The 23,644-nt window shown below is 42.0% G+C and overlaps 1 long non-coding RNA gene across 1 annotated transcript; it reads left to right on the top strand.

Annotated features, from left to right (window-relative positions):
• The first annotated feature begins 1,128 nt into the window (after positions 1-1,128).
• On the top strand, positions 1,129-23,220 carry LOC125616899. The gene is made up of 5 exons (XR_007347676.1): positions 1,129-6,888; positions 7,609-8,739; positions 11,702-11,840; positions 21,275-21,913; positions 22,514-23,220. It is a non-coding gene; the product is annotated as an uncharacterized LOC125616899 (long non-coding RNA).
• Positions 23,221-23,644: the final 424 nt, after the last annotated feature.

Raw genomic sequence — 23,644 nt, 5'->3', positions numbered from 1 at the left:
AACACCTAACACCAACCGTTTAGATAATAGAGATCTTGATTACTAATAGCTGCAACATCCAGGATGCTTGGGAGGGAATTAAGGGCATCTTTCAAATAACTACAAGACACAAGCTTTTTTGAATGACACACTGAGACTAATAAACAGTTTTAAATCGAACTAATTTAACATTTTAGGATAAAGGTAACAATTGCTGTTAGTCCTACTCACTCAATTCTGAATCTTACGAAAGTTCATAAAGGGTACAAATATGAAGTATGACAGGCATTGTAGATCATCGAAATTCCTATTCCTTCCTCGGTTTTCACAGAGGAAGCACATATTTCTAAAAAGAGAATTAAGTGCAAAAACCGTGTGTGTGTGTGTGTGTGTGTGTGTGTGTGCGCGGGGGGGGAGCACTCCTTTGACGTCAAAAGACACCAAATCCCACTCTGCTGCACATGTGTTTTGACTCGAGGTTACTGTATTCATATTTCAGACAAAATCTGGTTAACTTTTTAAACGGTTCCCCCAGTAAAGTGGGAAAACTTCAACCCACAATTCGGAATGTATTAAAGTGTGGGGGCTACGAGAAAAGAGTTTCAAGGAAGCTTATTTTTGGATTAAAAACAACAACAAAAAAGCGGTCACAAGATTCTTCTGATAAATGCTGGGTCGGAAATGAAACTTAACTGCGTCCTTTTCATCTCCATTCGCTCCGATGCTCATGCAGTAGGGCAAAACCCCTTCTGGTCGACTTCACCAAAATGCGCACTTCCATCACAAGAGGCCTGGGCCCTCCCACTCTCCCTCCTTAAACCCCAAACGCAAGTAGGAAGGGAGAGGGTGCGAAAGAAGAGGGTCCTTGGCAGCTGCCACCCCTCGCCTCTGGTCGCGCCCTTTCTTTATAGTTCGCGATTGCACGAGTTGTGCGTTTTCCAGTTTTCCTCGGTATGTGCATTTGGAGGTGCAAACGGGGTGAAGGAGATGAGCCCGCTGTCACCCGGGGGAAGAGAAAGAAAGGAGGAAAGGAAGGGGGCGCCCGATTACCCGCAGGGCCCTCCCACGTCCGCACTCCGGGCGCACAGGGCCCGAGCATCCCGCGCCCAGGCCACCCTCTCCCCGGAGCCTCCTGCGCTGCGNTGTCAAAGAGTCAGGCACTGGTGGCTGCTCTAATGGGTGCATATCCTGTCCACTCCCTGGGTTGTTTTTCTCTTACCTGCTGGAAAAGAAAGCAATTTTCCACCACAACATCCCATTTCTCCAACTCTACTCTGGGTGTATCCTTCCAAACACCCCATTGTCACTGTAATAAAATTCAGGAAACAAAATTGCCACTGTCCCTGTCTCTATAGCAATGTGTAGTATACTATATAACTTTTTTCCTCTGTGTGTGTGTGTGTGTGTGTGTGTGTGTACCTCTTCCCCATAGCACTACTAATTCTTTAACACCAGAGACAGCACTTTAAGAATTCCCTCTTCCAAGGCTTTACAATGAACTGGGCAAACAGAAGGGTGTTAATAAATGTGCTATGTGACTCGAGGCAAACATTTCTCTAGTGAAATTTGATTGTTTTTTTAATGATTGAAAAAGAAAGAAAAACAATTGTCTCACAGACATCTCACTAAAACAATGGTTAATAATTATGTTGGTAATGATTTGAATGGCAGCGTTGACACCCTGAGGCTATCAAAGGAACTGATCGATTCTCCTCCAACTGCTGCTTATATGGATACAAAAGAATCAACCACCAGACTTTGAGTATTAGGGACATTGTGTATCACAGAGCAGCTGGTTGGCTAAATAAGGCTGTCAGCTGTCCCTGGAACCGAACAACCCCCCTAAAGCTGAAGAATGACTGGAAAAGACTGTCCCCAACCTTCAGAGGTATCGATTCAGTGATGCTCTGTTTTATACTGGAAGCTATTAAGGCTATGTGCCTAAAGTCTTTTTGTGCAGAAAATGGAATAGTTTTAAATCAGGTGAATGAGAGGTCATCTGGGTGATTGCCTCTGCTCTTGGGACATATTGGTGGTGGGGGGACAAAGGTGGCCTATTCCAGGAGTGACATTTCACAGAAACCTGCCTAGGTTTGATTTTTTTCTCTGAGATAACGTTGAGCTCATTTCTTCAGTACCTAACCTCTTTTGAAGTTTCTCTTTTAATTTTTCCAGGCATTTGTATTTGAACTTTGAGCTTAACTTACATAATGTAAGGGGTTTATTGGGTAGAAGGAGAGGGGATAATGCATATTAGGACATTTTGAACATAGGTAGTACACATTAATTGGATTACCTAAATCAATCTCCATAATATTCTTATTATGAACTAGAATAGTATTATGATCACCAAGTTAGAGATGAATAAACAAAGGGAGAGAACCATCATGTGCTCTTTGCCCAGGGTTATATGTGATACTGCTCTTGCACACGTGCACTCTCTTTCTTGCTGCCATCAAAGTTGTTATAGCTTTCCCTTTAAGGTTGAAAAGATTTATAGCTCCTACACAATCACTATTAACAACTTATAGATGTCAAAAGTGAGGCTTGGTCACAAGCTAAGGGAGGGGGCTATAGTTGTATTGAATCTACCTGACTCCAGGGTTACTGAAACAACCACAATCTCCTTTGTAAGTTTATGACCAATTCTCCTCCCCCCCACATTCTGTCTCAATCATATAACTACCTTTATTTACCCTCTAAAACTACATCTACTTCCTGCAACACAGTAGGTATTGGTATGATATTGTCTAAAAAATTATGGACATGATTGTATCCTTTTTGTGCATTTTCATTCAACAATACTTCTCACCCCATGTTGGAGAGCTGTCCAGTGGCTTGTGCTTTGTGCGGGGCCTGATGAATCTTTCTGCGAAAGTGGACCTGCATCAAAAGATCGTGCAGTAGACCAAAGCTCAAGATAATGCCAGTGTAAGTTAGGTGCCCCTTCACCGTGTTTTAGTCTTGTTTGGCCCATATCAGTTACCATGTTAAAGTGATTGGTTTATGCGGCTGTTTCCCTTTTTAATCCTTCCTGAATGAAAGGAGAGCCCATGAGTCTTTTTCACTGCTGGCCCTATTATCAGGCATATAGGTGCTCCAAACAAAACAAACAAACAAACAAACAAAAAAACAACAGTCATTAAAATGATGAACGAGTGAGTAAATAAACCTCTCAAAGCTAGGCACAGTATTTCCCATAAGTTTTTGGCAAAGTACCCTTCTGACCATTGTGATTCAAGCTGACTTCTTTCTGTGGTCAGGTGCTGCACTAGCAAAGTGGATTATTCTGCACCTGGTCTACTCCACTTTCCGGCCTTGAGCTGCAGTCATGCTGTTCCCTTGATTTCAAATGTTCTTTTCTCCTCAACCCAAAGAATTCAAACACCGCTTTCTCCTAAAAGCCTTTTTGAATCCTGCTTTGGGGGTCTAATGACCTGTGCATGACACTTTGTTCAGGCTGCTAATAAAAGGTGTCAATAGATATTTGTTTCTACGTATCTGCCTCTTATATCACATTAGCTAAGAAAAAATGAAATTTGTCCTGGATGTATTTGTATTTCTGTATTGGTTAGAATACTCTACAGAGATGGAACAGATAGAATATATCTACAGATCTATATAGATATCGGTAAATATCTGTAGATATATTTGTACAAGGTTGGTTCCAGGACTCCTGTGGATACCAAAATCTGTGAATGCTCAAGTTCCTTATACAAAATAGTGTAGTGTTTGCTTGTAACTTATATACATCTTCATATGTACTTTAGATCATCTTTAGATTGATTATAATGCCTAATACAATGTAAGTAGCAAGGTAAAAAGTTGTTATACTTTTTTGTTTAGTGACAGGAAATAAGTCTGTACATGTTCAGTATAGACACAATTTCTTCTGAATATTTTCCATCCAAGGTTGGTTGAATCTGTGAATATGAAACCCTTAGATATATAAGGCCAATGATAGACAGATGGATAGATAGGGAAAAAAGAATGGTATAGATAGATGAGATGGGATTTATTAGGGGAATTGATTCAAGTGATCATGGAGGCTGAGAAATATCATTGTAAGCCATATGCCAGCAGGAGGAACCGGCAAGCTGTTAGCATGGCTGTCTGAAGGTCTGAGAAGCCAGTCATGCAACTCCCAGTTGGAGACTAAAGACCTGAGAACCTAGGGGTTCCCATGAGCCAAAGGCCAAACAATCTGGAGTTCGGATGCAGGAGAAGTATGTCCCAGCTCCCGAGAGAGGGGAGGAGGAGGAAAGAGATTGATTGATTTTAGCTTTCCTCTACATTTTCCTGTACCTGGGCTCCCAGTTGGTAGGATGATGCCCATTTAGTCCCCGGACTCACATGTCAAACTCCTCTGAAAACATCTTCACAGACACACCCAGAGATAATAACCAGCTTTCTAGGCATCCTTTAATCCAATCACATCAGCAGCTAAAATTAACCCTCAGAACCTCCAAGGAGTAACACAGTGCTGGTGTAGGACTAAGTGTCTAAACAATCAAGAGAAATCACAGCCTGGGTTGTAGTGCAGAGTCACTCCAGCCTCAGTTTGAATTACAGCTCAAGTCACTTACTACCTGTTAATTTTGGACAAGTTGTTGAATGTTCTGAGTTCTCATTTCCTCTTTTGTAAAGCAGAAATGATAACAATAGTAGAAATTAACCCTTTACGTTGCCTTAAAACTTTGAGTTCACACATTTACAGGTTAGAGCAGTACCTGACATCCAGTAAACACACAATAAATCTTAGCCCTTAATATTATAATCATCTTAGAAGAGTATTTTTTGAATGGCAGTGAAAATTGTGACCAAAAGAATCCCCAGTTGCTGGTCAGTAGCATTGAAGGTGCATGTCGAGTTGGGAAGTATGAATGATTCTGGTTCAAGTAGGCACACATATATCTGTGCCTGGGAGTCAGGGAGCCCTTTACTCAATTGCTTTTCTGCGTATTTATGAGTGAACACTAAGGGACCCCGTCTGTGACATCTGGCTCAGAGCCCAGTGTTCTGGGGTTATTTCATGTTAACCCAATTGTAGAAGGATAGGAGCCCCAGTCACCAAATAAAGTGGTGGAGCAATGAGGGCCTGTGCTTGGGGCAGGAACTGGGTTTGGATGGTCAGGCATCAGGAAGATTCTGAAGTGGGGTTGTAGAGTTGGATTTGGCCTAGGGAAATGAAAGGGAGGCTCCCAGCTGTGGGAAATGATCTTCCCAGCCTGTGCTTCAATTAGGGGCAAATATTAGAAGCAGAAACTGGTTCTGGGTAAGGAGGGTGATAGGACTGAGGACCTAGGTAAGGGAGATCCTGCTATGAAGGTGGCAAGCTGATCTGCCTTGAATTTCTCTCCACCTGTCTGATGAGTAACAGGATGCTTTTGCCTTGGCCTGGGAGATGAATGTGTTTCCTGCTCTCCCCCCTGCTGATACTGCTGGGGCTGCTCATGTAGGGAGCCCATATTCAGGGCAGCTTGAAAGCACTGGAGAAAGCTAGCCTAGAATCTAGTTGTAAAATCACAGTGGGCACATTTCTTTGAGAGCATGTAATATTTGGGATCCTGGGAAGGCCCCTGTGTATCTTGTGTAACTCTCCTCCTTAAGGGTATACCATACATGTGGTGGGTATATGCTGTGCACCAGAACCTCACTGTGCATCTTGGTTTATCTTCCATTGATGCTGTACATATTACTACAAACGCAGAGGCTTAAAACAATATGCACTTATTATCTCACAGTTCCATAGGTCAGAATCCAGTGGGCTCAACTGGTTTCTCTGTTGTCTCAGAGGCTGAAGTCAAGGTATTGGCTGGGCTTCTCTCCCTTCTAGAGACCCCAAGGGAGACTCCACTTCCAGTTCATCCAGGTGGTTGGCAGAACTCAGTGTTTGGGGGGCTGAGATCTCCGTTTCCTTGCTGGCTACTGTCTTGGGGTAGGGGTGGAGGTTTCTCCCTTAGCATCTAGAGGCCTTTTGGTCATTGTGTGTAGTCTCAGAACATCTCAAACTTGCAGTGGCACAATAAATCCTGAGGATGTCAGGTCGTCTCTGCCTCCCCTCTTCTGTCATGTCTCTAACCTCTGGGACCAACTCCTCTGCCTTCTTCTCCTCTTAAGTGCTCAAGTGATTGGATGGGGCCCACTTGGTCATCCGGGATAATCCCCCTCTTGTAAGGTCTGTGATCATAATTACATACACACAGTCTCTTTTGCCATGTACAAACATCCTCTCATGTTCCTGGGGATTAGGTCTTGGAAATCTTCAGGGGACATTATTGTACCTACCACAGTTAGTTGCTTTTCATATTTATCCCCTGTAATCCTCACAACAGCCTGATGAGGAAAGCACTTTTATATCCATATTATATGAGAACAAACTGAGATTCAGGGAGGTTTATATCACAAGAAAAAAAAAATGGTGGAGCTGGGGTTTGAACTTTGCTCCAGAGCACATGCTTCTCCTCTTCAAGAGACAAGGAAGAGGGCAAGCAAGCAATCCTGTGATCTGCTGCTCTGGCTGCATTTCCCACTGTTGTGCTAGTGCTGCTTCTCAGTTGAGACAGGACACCACTGTCACTCACAGATCTGATCTTCTCCTACGTGCATGATTTGTGTGTTGGCTGGGTCCAGCAGACATCAGATTGCATGCTTCAGTGAAGTTACTGAGGAGAGATTGAAAAAGGGACTGCTGACAGGGTTGTGGGTGGGGTCATGGGAAACCAACAAGGAATAACGAAGCACCTTAGCTGCAACAGCTGTTGCACATTCAATGTGGAGTGGCACAGGAAATACACTTGCCAAAAGCCTGAGGAACAGAGGAAACTGCAGGAGGAGCTGCCTAGCAGGAGCCATGGCCTCCAGAGCAGGACACAGTCACTACTGGCCTGTCAGGAGGAAGGTGGCCAGGTAGGAACATGGGCTTCACTCTCCACCCCTCCCTCAACTCCTATCACTGGCTAATTTCAACCAGAAGCCACAGGGAAAAGGGATATGTTTATGCAGTTCTTGAAGATTAGCTTTGTAGGTCCAGAGCAGAGATGGGAGGATGGAGAGCAGATCTGAAGGAGACCATCCAGCCCTGCAGGACTGTCCCTACACCATTAGAGACTGCATGTGACAATGTGTCTTGCTTTGATCCATGTGTAAAGCTGCCTAAACAAATTACCATAAGTGAGAGGCTTAAACCAGGAGAAGATTATTCTCTCAGAGTTGCAGAGGCTGGAGGTGTCAACAGGGCCATGTTTCCTCTGAGGACTTGGAAAGAATCCTCCCTGCCTTCTGTCTCACCTCTGCTGGATGCTGGCAAGCTTGGTGCTCCCAACTTGATCTGCCTCACTCCAGTCTTCCTCTGTCTGCACAGGGTCAGCCTGTCTGTCTCTATGTCCTCTCTTCTTCATAGAGGCACACCAGTCACTGGATTTAGGTATGATATCATCTCGAGATCCATAACTCCCTGTTAAGGCCCTATTTCCCGGCAAAATCACATTGTGATGTTCTGGGTGGACAGGAATTTGGGGGATACTATTCAACTCATGATAGTCAGTGACATGTTACTTCTAGACAAAAGCTCTGGGTCTTTCCATGCAGTTTGTCACTCTCTCATGCAGTTTCCCTCTGCCACCACAGTGAGCAAAGCCCAGAGAGTAGCTGTTCTCTCAGTCTGGGTCCTGGAGTGAGGATGAAGAGAGCCCCAGATGACCTGCAGAGGAAATGTATCGAGAAAAAAAATGAACGTGTCATCTCTCCTGATGACACCAGGCACAATATGTAACCACAGTCCAGCTCTTCAGAGACATTCCCAGCAGCCACAGCAGCCACCTCAAGTTGACCAAAACCACTCCGCAGTCTCTGGTGTTCTCAGTCCCAGCATTTTACTGGACTATTGCTCCTCTTTGGGCCTAGGTGTCGAAAAAATAGAACTTTAAAGGCTGCTTTTTGTGTCCTTAGAGGGGCAAGTTTTCTAGGGTAAAGAGGCATGGGTGTTCTTTGAAGTTAGCTGCAGCACAACTGTCTGCATTTGGGACTGGCAGCCTCACCTCCCGTTTCAGATGAGGCCCTACCAGCAGCAGCCAAGAACGTGCGCTGAGAAGACTTTGTTCTCTGTCTCCACCAGGTCTCTCTAGCGTCCCCTTCCCTGGCCTGCTATGGTCACTTGTGCAAAGCAGCTGGAGAGACTGTGCCTTGTGAAGCTCGTTCATTGATGTTCCGCAGGTTCTCTGTGTACATCTGCAGTTGACTTTACCTCTTGTCTGATGGCTGGGTTGTGGGCTATGCAGGCAAACTCTCAGCAACTGGACTTTGAAAGCGAAGTGGACAAGCTGGCATCGCACTGCCACATGAGATTGAACTACATATTTGGAATTGGGAGAAAGGTTGCCTGGTTCCTCATCCCTTTAACCTCACTTACTTCTCTTAAATGGCAGCTGGGTCTTGATACCACAGAGGATGACTGTTGCTGCAGAAGCTGCCACTCCCACCTTCCTTCCTCTCCCACCGTTCCCTGAAACAGAAGGGTAGGAGGGAAGAAAGCAGTTTGACACACCCTAAGCCCAGAGGGTGGTTTTCAAGGACTGGTACCTGGCTCCACAGCAACTATAGCACCTGGGAACTTATTAGAAATGTGCATTCATGGACCCTGGCACCAATTCCTAAACAGACTCTTGGGTTTTGGTCTGGCAGTCTCTGTGTTGATGAGTCATCCAGGTGATTCTTATACTGAAGTGTGAGAGCTGCTGGCTTGTGGTCTGACCTCAGGAGGTAGGTAGCCTGCCTTCAAGGGCATCCATCCTGGTAAAATATCATTAGCTCCCCTATCTTCTTTGCTTTAACAAGAGATATCCACTTGTACTAAGGTGCAGAATATCTTGAAATCCCAGTTATCTCCTGGCCTACTGGGTGCTTTGTATTAGTTGCAAGTCACAAGTGCCATTTGGGTGGTGGCAGCACCCAGGAGACACAGGCATGACAGCTATTAGTGAAGTCCTTTTTGTGGACAGCAGCATCTCCAGCATCTCATGATAAAAGACCACATATTGCACCTCTTTCTGACAGAGGCCAACATGCACTTCCTCATGGCCTTGAACTCTTTGGCTCTACATGAGTTTAGAAACAGTTTGAGCAGTGGTTTCACTGTAGTTTATGAAATGTCTATTTTGTATGTCCATCAAGATACTTAGTATCTGGGTGAAATCCTCAGCACCACAAGAAAGTAACAACAACCACAATAACAAAAACCCTTAATATCTGAAAGGTGAGCTCATCTCTTGCAAGTTTCAATTTATTAGATGTCGTTTTGATAAAATGTAGAAAGTTTCCACATGGTTACACAATAGTGTCTCTGTCCAGAGAATGAAGTAAACAAAACCAGGGATCCCCTAGAGGAATGGTGGATCAATACCTGTTCCACCAGGTGGCAAATTCAGAGGGGCCTCTGTGGCCATGTGTAGACTAGGGGAGAGAGAAGTCGTACTCTATCATAATTCAAAAGAAATTTTGTTCAGTTTTGACAACCACAGGGTCTAGACCTCCTGCAGCGGGTTTTTATAAACTAGGCAAAGTGCTCAGCCTAACCTGTTCTGTCCTGAAAAGGTCAGCAACATTCGGTACACAGGCATGCATGAGTGCAGCTGCCTCCTCTGGAGATGGAACAGGGGTGCTGTTGATAAATCCGTCAGACTTGCTAATGGCTAAATTCCTGTTTTTCACTTGTTTGGGTGATTCTCTTAATTTTGTCTGAGGGCACTGGATTGCTTGATGAAGTCCACTGGTTTCCTTGCACAGCACAGCCTGTGACTCAGGAATTATTATTATTTTTTTGTCCTCTTTTTAGTGAAAAAGTTGCACTTCTCAATATTTTCCTCCTCGCCACTTTCAGAATGCTCATGGTATTCTGAACTGTGTTATGGTCCCAGAAAGGAGTACACTTACGATGGGTACTCCAATCATCTGCTCCCCAACCCAACCAGTCTTTCCTCTTTGAGGGTTGAGACCTATGCCTGTTTGGCTTCCTTTTTCTTCCCCAAGAAGTGCTTTGAGCCAGCGGAACTGTAAGCTAGATGAAAAGCTATCAAAGCACTAAGGGAAGGAATCGATAGTAATATATGTAAGTGCATACATATATCACAAATGACAGGCTTATTTCTATGCAAGTTAAGATGTTCTCAGTGCCTCTAATTGGCACCCTGCCTCGCTGTGTGCATGCATGCTCTGGGGGAATATACATGGCTGGACTCACCCCGTAAAGGCAGAATGGACAGCTACCCATGGGCTGTGATTTGATTTTCCTTCAGGGACCTCTCCATGGCTACTCCAGCTGCCCAGACCTCGAGTCTGCTGGGGATTCCCACATCACTTACTTCTTTGCATTCAGGCACTAAAAGTTGTTTAAATGCAAATTATTTTCCAGGAGGTAGAGACATTATTATTCATTAATATCTGGACTTTAATGAGTTTATCAGCTTAGAAGAGAATGTGCCAGGGTCTTTGGGTAATAGAACCAGGGAGATATGTTTTAATAATGACAGGTGGAAGAGGGAAGGATAAGTTTTGAAATACTATAGAAACTATAGCTACAGACTCAAGGCGTGGCGTGAGCCACTGGTTACAAGGTAAGAAGTAAGACGAAAAAAGGGAAGAGGAGAGATGGAAAATAAAATGCCTTCACAAGTCCGCAGGTAGTTAATGCCTGGAGTTCCTTTTGACTCTCTGAGAGACCTGTTTGCAGGAACCGCTGTAAGACCTGGATGTGTTCCACCTGTGCTGTGGCACCACTGCTTCCTGAAACTTGTTCATTTATGAAACATCTAGGAAATGCCCAGGCACTGCAGGTGTATCAGGAAAATAAACCTGGCAAAACCTCTGCTTTTGTGGAGCTTGCATTTTAGTGTGAGAGGGAAAGATGCAAAAGACACAAAAAGATGAGAATGTAGTATGTTCAATGGTGATAGATGCTATGGAGAAAAATAAAGCAACCAGAGGCTGCCATTTGAAATAAAGTGGTCAGAATCTGGGTACAGTGGCGCAGGCCTATAACCCTAGCAACTTGAGAGGCAGAGGCAGAGGCAGGAGGCTCACAAATTGAGGGCAGTCTAGGTGATTTAGGGAGACTTTGTCTCAAAATAAAAAGTAAAAAAAGGGGCTGGGGATGTAGCTTAGTGGTAAAACACCCCTGGGTTCAATACCTAGTGCCAAATGAATAAATAAGTAAATCATGGTCAGCAAAGGTTCCCTAGAAGGTGGCAGTAATCAGTGAGTGAAGAGTGAGCAAGGCAGACAGATGTCAATGAAGAGGTTCTTTCAGGCACAGAGGACAGAAAACGCAAGGCCCTGCCTCAGGGGAAGGCCTAGTTTATTTGAGAAGATCAGGAGGTGGTGTGTGGTCCATGTGACTGCATCAGAGTGAATAAGGGAGAGAAGAGCAGATAGTGAGATCAGAGCAGCCATACAGGGTTCATACAGGGACCTTATAGACTTTAACTTTCACCTTGAGGGAGAGGGTTTTGAGCAGGGCGATGATGTCATCCAGCTTACAATAGGCTCTGTTACAGGTTGACAAAATTTTTTTTTTCTGTAAAGAACCGGAGTTGGTAAATGTTTTGTTCAGGCTCAGAGTGCTCTGCTGCAACATCCTGACTATTCTCCTGTAGTACCAAAGCAGCCACAGGCAAGGTCAACCCATGAGCATGGCTGTGTTCCAATAAAATTTCATTTACCCAAACAGGTGGCCAGTCAGGCTTGGCCCACATTGGCTCTCAAACCACTGCAATGATCCAGAGGAGAGACAAAGTTGGCTTGGATGAGATTTAACAATGAAGGTGACAAGAATGAAGGTGACTGGCTGTGTTTTGAAGGAAGTGTGGGTAAGATTTACTGTCAGACCAAATGTGGGGTATGAGAAACCACAGAGTCAAGTATAACTCCACTTTGACCCTGAGTGACTAGAGAAATGCACTTAGCTGCTATGGAAATGAGGACAAGCAAGAAGGAAGATGGGCAGGGAGAAGGGGATCAGGCTGGAATGGGAGAATTTAAGATGCCTTTAGGATAAAGAAAATTGGATTAGATGTTCCCTAACTTCCCTACCAGCTCTAATAATCTATGATCCCACAACTGAGAGCCAATAACATCTACCCCAGGCAGCTTCTGCTGTGACCACATTCTTTAGGGAGACCTTCCACACCACATTACTCCATCTTTCCCAATGCAGTTGGTGACTATGCTGGCTAGAGATCAGTTGCTCGAAGGAAGAAACACTGCGAGGGAAGAAGCAACTGCCAGCTGAAAGCAGCAGGGGCACTTGGAAGAGTGGCGTAAATGGTATATGTGCCCTAGGAGGCTTCGAGGGCTAGAGGCCAATTCCTGCGTATCTTAGTTTCCTGGAGGTTATTCATAATGGAGGGTTGTCAGTTGACCAGGCTAAGAATGTTCAACTCGTTTTTCAAAGAAAAGCGAAGCTACTTATGCTTTACTTCTGCTCCTTGCTTCAGACATGTCACCCTCTTCAGAGATTCCCTGAGCCTGTGTACATCCAGAGAGCTTCCATATACCCGTAGGAAACAGCCAGGGTCTTTGCCTACAGTCGCTTCTCCAGGCAATTTCCTCCCTCTTCCCTCTTATCTGTCCTCACTGGGAACTGAGTCTTCTCTCTGCCCAAACTCTTTCCATCCAAGCAGTGGCTCTGTGCCAGGGGGGTTGTTTGTTGGATAGGGCCGGCAAGTCACATTGGGAGTGTGCTTATCGTAATATATTTAAAATATGAGCATTTATCAGAAGCAGCAGATGGAGGCAGCAGAGTGGAGCTCCCAGAACTGAGGGCAGGGAGTGTTTCATTCAAGTGCAAAGCGTGCACCATCTATACTCAGCTGGCACTAGCTCATAAAACCAGTGAAGAGAAGGAAAAAAGAGAAATAGAAGAAAAGGCCACCTTTGTGCTAGGTTTGGGAGGTCACAGTGTTCCCTGACCTTGAGTCCTCGGTGTCTCAAAGACAGCATTCACTTTAGGATGGGAAGAGCAAACCTCTCTTTAATATTTTCTGCTTTCTTAAAGCTTACTCATTTTAATAAAAATCTGAAGCTCAAAACAAATGGAAACAGATCATTTCATTTATGTATATGTGCATGAATTCCTTCAACAAATGTTCGTGACATGACTCGGTCATGCCAGAAGCCATGGAATACTCTGGGACAGAGAAGGCATGGACAGATATGTTGTCATTATTTTTAAAAAATATTTTTTAGATATTGATGGACCTTTATTTTATTTATTTATTTATTTATTTATTTATTTATTTATTTATGGTGCTGAGAATTGAACCCAGGGCCGCACATATTCTAGGCAAGTGCTCAACTACTGAGCCACAACTCCAGCCCATGTTGTCATTCTTAAGTATTGGACATGTCAAATGTATTTAGGTTCTGAGATTTTTACCACCATCTTCACAGCCCACCCTTAAAGAACAGATATATTTAAAATCTAGTTTATGTACTATTTGAATTGAGGTTTTACTGGTAAATTTTCTCAGGGCACAAGTGCCAAACAATGATATTAATTTCAAATCACTTATTTGAGAAGAGAACTAAGATAGTGCTATCTCATTTATTTGCAAGGTCAGTTTTAGCTGTTGATCTCAGGTCTGCAGGAAATGTTCTGAGTCACTCCACTGTCAACAGAAATTACACCTGTAACGGTAAACATTTGAGGAAATGCTTGCCTTCGGTTATTTTGAAAGACTTATCACATATTTCTTTATTATTGCCTTTTTATGAGAGCCTGAAAACAGGAACCTCTGCATCATAATATGTGGAAGGTATGGATCCCATCTTCTGAAAATACCCTAGTCAGAATTAATTGCTCCTTCCCTTGGTACCACCAGGGAGGCATATGTCACATTTAAATACACCAAGTTTTGTACTTTGCTGTTTCCCATGATACATTGTGAATTTGTCAAAGGAAAGTATAGCTTAGAGCCTGGCACACAATTGGTATTGAACAATTGAATAAAAGACTAGAGTCTGTGCAGAAACACATGAAGTTATAAAGAAGAAAAAGGAGATTACCCAAAGTCCATTTTCTCATATTATCTTCAGGGTGAAGTAGATATTTCAGAAAAGATCCCATTTTTATGGATGACAATATCTTCAATCTACATCGTCTCAGAGTTGTTCTTTTTATTTTATTTTATTTTTTAAAGTCATGGATTTCTCAGCCTTGTTGAACATTTACTCAGTTTCCAATTGCATGATTCCTGAGGGGTACTAAGGTGATCAAGAGACATTCCTGCTCTGTAAACAGGCTCTGCTTTCCAAGGGCCTGGGCTGAACAAAGTTCAGGTCCCTCCTGGAGCACCAGGAGGGAAAGAGCCTGGGAAGCACCTGTGGAGGGAAAGGGGACTGTACAAATGGAGAAGGGAAGGGAGGAGCAGAGTGGGTCAGGCAGACCAGTGGTTCTCGGCAGGAAAGGTATTGCCCCCCTGGGGAAGTTTGGAAATGCTGGGGGCATTGTGCTTGGTCACTGTTGGGAGGACAGCTCTGACATGGGGTGGATGAGACCAAAGATGCTAGATGTCCTGCTATGCCTGGTTGAATCCACTAACAAAGAATGATTCTGCCTCCAGCATGAGGTTTGAATGCACTGCCAGACTTTCATGTAGGTGCAAACCTGGTTATAACTGTCTGAGCCCAACACCTAACTCATGTCACATAGGAACACAAAGCATGCATTGCACAGTTTTAATAAAAACTGCATTCTGCCGGAACATAAGTCCCTGGTGAATCAAAGGAGCACTGTACTGTGCTCTTTTTGGAACTTTGCCAAGTGTCATTCGCCATGTTGAAAAGTCACATCACATGCTGTCTCATTGCTCATGGTACTTTTTTTTTTTTTTTTGCCAACATAATATATCTGAATCAGTCTTAATTTGTACCTGTCAATCCCCAGTGATTCTGGGCAAACAATTTATTATGTTGTTATGTTTTTGAGTACAGTGAGATTTGAATTCAAGGTGCCTGTCCTATCAAAAACCAGGAAGATATTCAACTGGACTAGCATAAGGACTTTTATTAAGAGCATTTGTATTTCACTACAGCAGAAACCACTCATATAGGAAGGTTCATTTGCCAAACTACAGTGGATTTCCAAGGAGTGGAGGAAAAACACTAGCAGTCCCAAATCTAGGTCTAGGTCTCTTTCTCTCTCCTACTCACTCACATAAGGCACACCCCCTCTCAGACTTCTCTTTGCTGTGCTCCAAGTTTATAGACATTTCTATGGTAGTGGATTTGAGGAGTCCTGTAAGATCACAGGCCTGTGATCCCCCTTACTTACCTAACCGTGCCAAGCTCCACGAACACCTGGTCTATATTGAGTGCTGGGGGCCAGGTCCTTGTCCATAATCTTCAACTATTTTATCTCATTCCATTTTTATAATAACTTTAGAAAGAAACTTCATAGATGAGGAGACCAAGACTTCTTGAGGTCAGATCATTCAGCTAAGGTCATGTGGAGAGAAGAGAAGATGAATTTAATCCCGATACCATTTCTTTTCTTGCTCTACAATTCACTTCCCGCCACCTCTCCCAGTCATCCTGAGGTGATAGGTCTACCTCCAACATATCATGCTGCTTTTCTCCTTGGCACACACTGAGTACTTCTGCCTGGAGCCCTCCTAGGTCACTGTGTCTATGAGAATCTTCCAAGCCTCCTGACTCATGTCTTGGACACATTTCCCCCTTGATGTATGGTGCTGCCCTCAGACAGGTGTTTCCAATCCCTGACTCTCTCCCTGCTGTGGTATCCTGAAGGGCAGGGTGTGTCTTGGTCTTCTTTCATCATTGTGCCTGGGGCAGACCACTGGCCAGTAAAGGCTTTTGAATAAACTGATGTGCATAGTCATTAATGGTCCTCTATAACTTTCACTTGTTGTAATGGCATCTGGGAAGCACAAACCAGTTTCTAAGGAAAGTAGATGTTAGCCGTGGTCTAAAATGGTGAGCTGGAAAATCATAGTCTTTTAAAATATTTATTATACATATGTACAACTTTTTATAAAAAGTGGGTTTCACAGTGGACTTCTGCCTCTCCTGAAATTCCTAACCATTAATATTAGACTTAATTATTTAAATTTAATTTATTGGATGTCGATACTTAATTTAACATCGAATTCTATTAGGGTTTTAATAAATAATAGCATTTAATAACTACCAATGACACTTCAGTATATAAAAACACTTAATTCTTGACATAATTAATTTTTAAGTAAAACCGAATGGAAACAATTCCTCCACACAGAACTCTTGATCAAGTTTCAGTTGAATCCTCATCCTTGATTTTCTTTGTATTGCCCTTGTTCTCTGCTTTCTGTTTTTTTTTTCCCTATTATTTCTTTAGTGAGGTTTATGTGAAAGAAGTTCCTTCAGGCTTACAATAAACAATGGGGGGGCATTTGGTACTAATGTAAGAAAATAAAGGTATAATTACTTTTAATATGCAGGAAGATAGGAAATGTATGTGTGTGTGTGTATATATATATATATATATATATATATATAAACATATTTGGGTTTGAACATTAAATTCGATTGTTCTGTAGCAAGTATTTAATTTTATCATGAACTAACAAATACTTGACATATCTAGAATGATGTGTTCTGACTTTTAATTCAGATGATATATTGGAACCTGATATTCTCTCTCTCTCTCTCTCTCTCTCTCTCGCTCTCGCTCTCGCTCTCTCCTCTAAAACCATTGCCATTGTTTAAATCTTCAGGGAACATTCACTCAGATACATCCCGTGAATACAAGCATATTGTAAGACCATGTCTCTCAAACTATGGAGCCACATCTCAAGGCATTACCTGGCAGTTGGCCAAAAGTTATGAAAAGCAACTGAAACAAACGATGTCATTTATTCCCTTAAATTGTTCATTTTAATCAATGGATTAAGCATTATTTTTGCATAAAAACTAGTACAGATCTTTTAAGGAGGAGAATACAAATTTCTCACGAAATTTAAGGATCAAAACTACGTGAGATTGCAAAGAAATATTGAGCTTATAATAAGCTGCCTGGGCTATGTCCCAGACTGCTGGTAGTAAACATTCTTTTTGCTTCCTCAACTAAGTGGAAAAGTAGGATGAATATTGTATAGGATCCACATAGAAATAAGGGCAATCTCAAGATCTGCACAGCAGGTAATGTGAGAGACTAAAATACTGTTCAAAGAACAGAGTTAGCTTAAACATCCAAGGTGGCTCTAGCAAGGAGTTATTTTGACATCCCCCTACCAGCAGAGAACTTCATCCTCTGCCTCAGGCAACTCTGACAAGGGTCTGTACATCTGCTCCCACAGTTTTTATGCCCACCAGCCAAGTATCTTTTCCACCCTCTAAATTTCCTTTGGTTTTGCTTTCTTATAGCTTTTGCCCACTAATTTCAGTATATCTAATGCCCTCTCGTAACTTCTATGGCCAACTGAGTATCTTTTGTTTCTAATCCAGCTTCTAAATGCCCAAACCAATTTGTGAATTAAATGTAAACCGCCCCAATAGAGGGGAACTGATTACTACAGTTAATCACCGTTATCCTTACTTCGATAAAGACTTTTTGCCAAGCTGTTCCAGAGAGCGCCCGCCAGCCTACATGTGCTTCAGTTCACTGTCCATTTCTGGTAAGGTAGGCTGTCCTGTAGATGGAGTAGCAGACTTCAAAGATTAAGGTCATGACAGCTTGTGGATTCACTGTGTCCAGGTTTCCTCTGAACATTGGAAGTAGGCCTTGGGAATTCTGATTCTTGTTTTCTTTAAAACACACTGGGGTCTGATTCTTCCAGAAGGATGAATAACTGATAAAACCAGATGAAGATATGAAGGCTTTGCATTGAAATAAAAATTCTAAATAATGTTTTATAGAATTTTAAATGATGGAATCTCTATTTGAGGGCATATCCTATGTAATGCAGGTGTCCTTTCATTCGTTTTTTTTTCCCCCCTTTAAAAAATGTTTTGTATTTCAGATACAAATGATTGAATTAAACAGACTCATTCCTAGCCTACCATCCCTATTGGCTCATAGAAAAGCTCTCATCTTAGTCCTCTCATCTGAGTGTTACTATAATAAAATACCTGAGACTAGGTTACTTATAAAGAACAGAAATTTATTTCTCACAGTTCTGGAGGCTGGAAGTTCAAGATAAAGGCACTGGCAGGTTTGGCATCTGCTAAGGGTCTAGTCTCTGCTTTTGAGATGGTACCTTGTTGCTGCATCCTCTCAAGTGAAGCAAGGCTCTGCCCTCATGAATCAACAGGCCTTGCCGTGCTTCCCTTCCCTTTCCAGTGTATTAGTAATCATGCCTATGGAATAAAGTCTCCTTGAAACCCCCAAAATACAGGATTTGGAGAACTTATGGTTGGCTGAACACGTGGAGGTTGTTGGAGTGTGCTGCATGTGGAGAGGACATAGAAGCCCAGCGTCCCTTCCCCACACCTCTCCATATGCACATCTTCGTCTGTATCCTTGTAATATCCCTTATAATAAACCTGTGAAGGTAAGACAGTGCTTCCCTGGGTTCTTTGGGCCCCACAAGCAAATTAAAGCTGAAGAGGGAGGGGTGGGTGACCTGAGTTGGTCAGAAGCGCAGATAAAACAATCAAGGGCTTATGACTGGCATCCAAAACGAGGGGATGGTGTTGGGGATTGAGCCCCCAATCTGTGGGATATGATGCTATTTCCAAGTAGATAATGACAGAATTAAATTGGATTAGAGGATGACCTGCTGGTGTCCACTGCTGCAGAACTGATTGCTTGCTTGCTGTTAGAGAGAAACTCCTACACCTTTTGAGGTCATAGAAATCCTCTGTGCTGACTGTGAAGTGAGAGTAGAGGGGAAAACAGTCCAGTGTTTTTCTTCACACACAGCCATTAAGTTTCAATGTGAATTTTGGAAGGGATGCAAACATTCCAACCATAACATCTCTCTTGGTTGGCTGATGAATTGATTGATTGGAATCCTCTCTGCAATTTCTCTAACCTACTGCTGGAACTCAGGGAAACAGTGTACTTCTACAGAGAGCTCTCCAATTTTTAGATAATTATTTCTTACATTAAACCCAAAGTAGTGTTCCTATAGCTGCTCCAATGTTCTCAGGTATTTCCTGTGGGGCCATATAGAAAAAAAAAGTCAATTTCTTTCCTAATACAATAGCCATAAAGTTGTTATCATTACTCATGAGTCTTCACTTTGCTAGGAAAGACAGTCTATTCCTCATTAGGTGGCTATAAGATACTAAACTACCTAGTCACTTTTTTTTTAAGACACATTCTAGTTTGACAATGTCTTTAAAGAATAAATTATGTTTGTCATCTCTTTGTCACTATAGCAAAATACTTGGGGGTAATTAATTTGTAAAAAGAAGAGGTTTATTTTGCCTCATGGTTTTTTAATTTTCTGGTCCAAGACTATTGTCATTGATTTGGGTCTTTGGCAAGGGTGGCACATCACGGCAAGAGCGTATAGTGGAACAGAACTCTCACCTCATGAGCCAGGAAGCAAAAAGAGAAAGGCAGAAACTGGATTCCCACAATCCCCTTTGAGGTTATACCCCCAATGACCTAGAGATATTCCACTAGGCCCCACCTCCCATTTCCCAGTAGCTCTACCCTGGAGACCAAGCCATGACCACATAGACCTCGGGAAAAATTCAACATCCAAATCAGAGAATAGGTGTTTAAATATTTAAAAATAGATGTGCTTTGCCAATGCAGAAAGTGGCGGGAACAACCTTGCACCCCTTCCCTAATTTCAATTTCTATTAATGCATCCTTAAATTTGAATATTTTTTAAAAAAATAATATCCCATTTTTGACTCTCATTGAACTTTAAATCTTTTTCAAGTGAACTGCTGTCAATCTAGGACTTTATTACCTTGTATTTAAGTAGTTGATTCTTTGAACTTAGATGCAAAATTTAACATTTAACCTTATTAAGTTGTATATTGTTAATTTCATTCCATAATTCTCCTTTCCAAGGTCTTTTAATTCAAGTTTGATTCTTTAATATGGCTTATCAGTTTTATCTCCAACTTTCCTTCATTTATAAGTTTGATAGGCCAAGTTTATATTGGGATTTCCCTAATTCGTGATTAAGATGTTTATAATTTTAGGAGAACAGAGAATTACAGACATCTTAAAACTTGAGTGTGCCAAAGAATTACCTAGAACATTTGTTCAGATCCCAAGTCCCATTTCCTGAAATTTTGATTCAGTAAGTTTGGGATGTGATTCCAGAAATGTGCATTTTTAACAAGTACCATATGTGATTCTGCTGCTTTTGGTCCTAGGCCACACTTTGGAAATGTCTTTATAAATTTTCTATAGGTCTAAGTTGACATTACTGTTTTCCTTAATTTTAATGGGGTTTTGGGGTTTCCTAGCACAGTGCTAGATGAAGGATTGATACTCACTGAATGGATGGATGAACAAAGGAACAAAAGAAGGAGTAGAGCAGAAGAGGTTCTCAGTTAATAACAGCTATATTTTTTCATTCTAATCATAAAGCCAATAGAATCATATTTTCCAAACACTGTGTAATTAGATTGCACTATGTCTTTGATGTTCCCAACTAGGGGGAATAAAGAGGTGTATTTTGCATGACCTATTCTTAATGAACATATGTTGTCTCTTAGTGATCATTGCTTTCTGTCCAAGGGCTCACAGTCATATTTTTAATTCTGTGTCTAGAATTCACTGGAAGCGAATAATATATAAAACCCCAGAGATCTCCCTCTGCTACTTTCCGCTTTACTTTTAAGAAATTGGGGCTCAGGTTTAGTGCTTGACTTATGGACTTCCCTTCAGGACCTGTTGGTTGTCTCTATGTCTTAATATGTTTGCAGACAGATAAGAACCAAAGACTTGGACACTTCACAAGGAGCCATTTCTTACTTTCCCCTAAATCTATATTTTGAAAACTTTCGAAACTCACAGAACAACTCAAAAATTAATACAATAGTCTTGATCTAGATCAACAGTTAATTGTTAGTGTTTTGCCATATTGGCTAGATTTACTTTTCTTCCCGAACCAGTGGGTTTCCAGGTTTCTTTAGTCTCCTTTCCTCTACAACAATATCTTTACCCTGTTTTTTTGCCTTTCTGGATGGGCACTTGAAATCTGAGTATCCTAATTTTTGTTTGTTTATTCTTTTTCAGTTTTGGTTTTGGAAGCACATAAAGCTTAATAAAATAATACAATTAAAGGGGATTAAACAAAAAAAGCAAACTTTCATATTTGTTCCTAAATAGGAATGGGAGTGGCACATTATGGTGTTCACCACCAATATTCAGGAAACCAGAGAAGGCTTGTGGTGAGTAAAGAAGAAAGGAAGAGAAGCCTGGGAGGAAACGTTCTGCACCACTGAGAAGTCTAAGGAAGGTTCAGCAAGGCCATCAGGATTTCTCCAGACAAAATCTGCTATCAGATCAGTCCCCCATCTCCCGAGAAGGGGTGTGCCTGTGTATTCGTTTTGGCTCTGCTGTGGACTGGGAGAAGTCTGTGGGAAGAGTAGCCTGGGCACAAATGCAAAGTTGGCTTTTAGATCCCAATCCTGGGTCTGCAGGAAGAGAACTCGTAATGATTCTCATGGCTGCCTCACTGGAGGGTCCCTCTGCATTCTCCAGGTGACCCGCTTACACATTATTGCAGGGGTATGGAGGCCCACCTGTTGCCTTAACTCTGGACATTTTGGAGCATCCCAATGAGGCTTTGTCAAGACTTGACCACAGCTCAGCCTCTTATTCTGCTCAGTTCTGCTTCCCTCTCTTCACTGCTCGTGTGACTGAACTTGGGAGCACTCCCTGATCAAACTCTTGTGCACCCACTTACAAGTGCTGCTCCCAGCTCTCACTACCTCCTAACAGATGGAATCCTCACAAGGCTATGAGGTAGGTGCTATCACACCCCCATTCTATCCATGAGGAAACGGAGGCACAGAGAGTGGCTCAGTGACTGTCCCAAGGTACTCAAACAGCTGGGAAGTGAAAAATGCTTGCTTCCCAGGTAGGCGTTCTGACTCCCTGACACCCCCTCATCTGCCACATACTGCGTTTCTCTGTGACACAGAGATTCCTGTTATCATACCCAGTATCCTAGTCCTAATATAATTTCAGATTGTTTTCCTAAACAAAGATGTAGAGGAACTTCCTTGAGATTTAGCATTGGAGAGGATTTGTCCTTGTTGTGTAAGAAAGGTATTGTAGGTAAAGGCAGTTCTCACCTGAATCTTTATTCTTTCCTATGGCTTTAGCCCTAACCTGCCCAGTTTTTCTCCAGGATCATGATACACCTGCCACTCCCAGTCTGCAAAAGGAAAGAATATATGTAGCACAAAGAACGAAATGAGAGATAAATAAGCTCCTCTTCCCTAAGACATGAGCGAGTTCTTATTCCCTGACCTATTTGAGTGCATGCAACATTCAAAGCTTGTATAATGTAGCTAAATCAGCCTATTTAGTATTTATGCAATCTGCTCTGTTTTCAACAAGCTCTTAAGATGTGACTTATCCAGAAATCTTCCGAAATCTGCAAGGTTGCAGCAGACATCTCTCCAGGGAGACTGAAGGAATTATCAAGATTATGGCTGCAATTTAAAGAAAATCTTTGCACTCTGATGAGACTCTCATGCCAATCATAGGATGACCAACTGACCTGGTTTTCCCAGGGTGGAAAGCTTTGCCTGGACACGAGACTTTCTTTGCTGAAACTGGGAGAATTCTAGGCAAACTGGAACAGTTGGACACCCTAGAATGGACCCTTTATGACTCAGCCATGTTACATACAGGAAACATCTGCCTCTCTATTGTAGATACTTTCTATTATTTCAAAAAGTATTAATGTGTTATGATTAATGAGAAAATCGCCTATAGAAACTATGGAAAGGGATGAAGAAGAAACTAAAAGCTACATAAGAGCTCAAAATATAGTGGCTACTATTTAAACTTTTCAACAACTTCTGTGAGATTTTTTCTGTGTGGGTATATACATATATTTTATAGATCAAAAACTGCATTACAAACAGTTCCGTATCATGATTTTTACCTAGCATGTCCACATTTTCCCATGTCAATGAATAGCTTTTGAAAAATCACTGCTATGGTTGCATAATTTCCATTGAGGATGTACTTTATTTAACTATTCTCCTATTGTTCAGCATTTAATTTTTGCTATTAAAGATAATGCAGTTGTCAATATCTTTTGGTTTCTAATGATTCTTTTTGAAGAAGTTTCCAGGACCTTATTGGCTAAGAAGTCGGGGCTTAGTTACAGCTACTGAATTCTCCCTCTAAAATGCTTCAGAAAGGCTGTCCTTAGCAATGTTGATGCCCACTCCACTAACTCCTGCTAGCATTGAGAAGTTTTTCAATCTCTACCAATATTATAGCTAAAAAGGAGAGTTGTCCTAAATACTCTTTCTTTGTTTACTATTGAAGTTCAAGTCTCTTTCATATCTTTCTTAGTCGATTTTTCCTGAAATTATTTCATACATTTTTTCAGAATTTATATTGAGTTGAAATGCCTTTCTTCTCATTTGTATAGACTCTTGACAAACTATGGTAACTCTTTTTTTGTGTCATATTTGTTTCAAATACTTTTCTTGACTTACAGTTTGAAAGTGT

Source organism: Marmota marmota, unplaced genomic scaffold (genome assembly GCF_001458135.2).
Source record: "Marmota marmota marmota unplaced genomic scaffold, marMar, whole genome shotgun sequence".
NCBI classification, from domain to species: domain Eukaryota; kingdom Metazoa; phylum Chordata; class Mammalia; order Rodentia; family Sciuridae; genus Marmota; species Marmota marmota.
The sequence above is the reverse complement of the archived record's forward strand: the minus strand, read 5'-3'. Positions and strand labels throughout refer to the sequence as shown.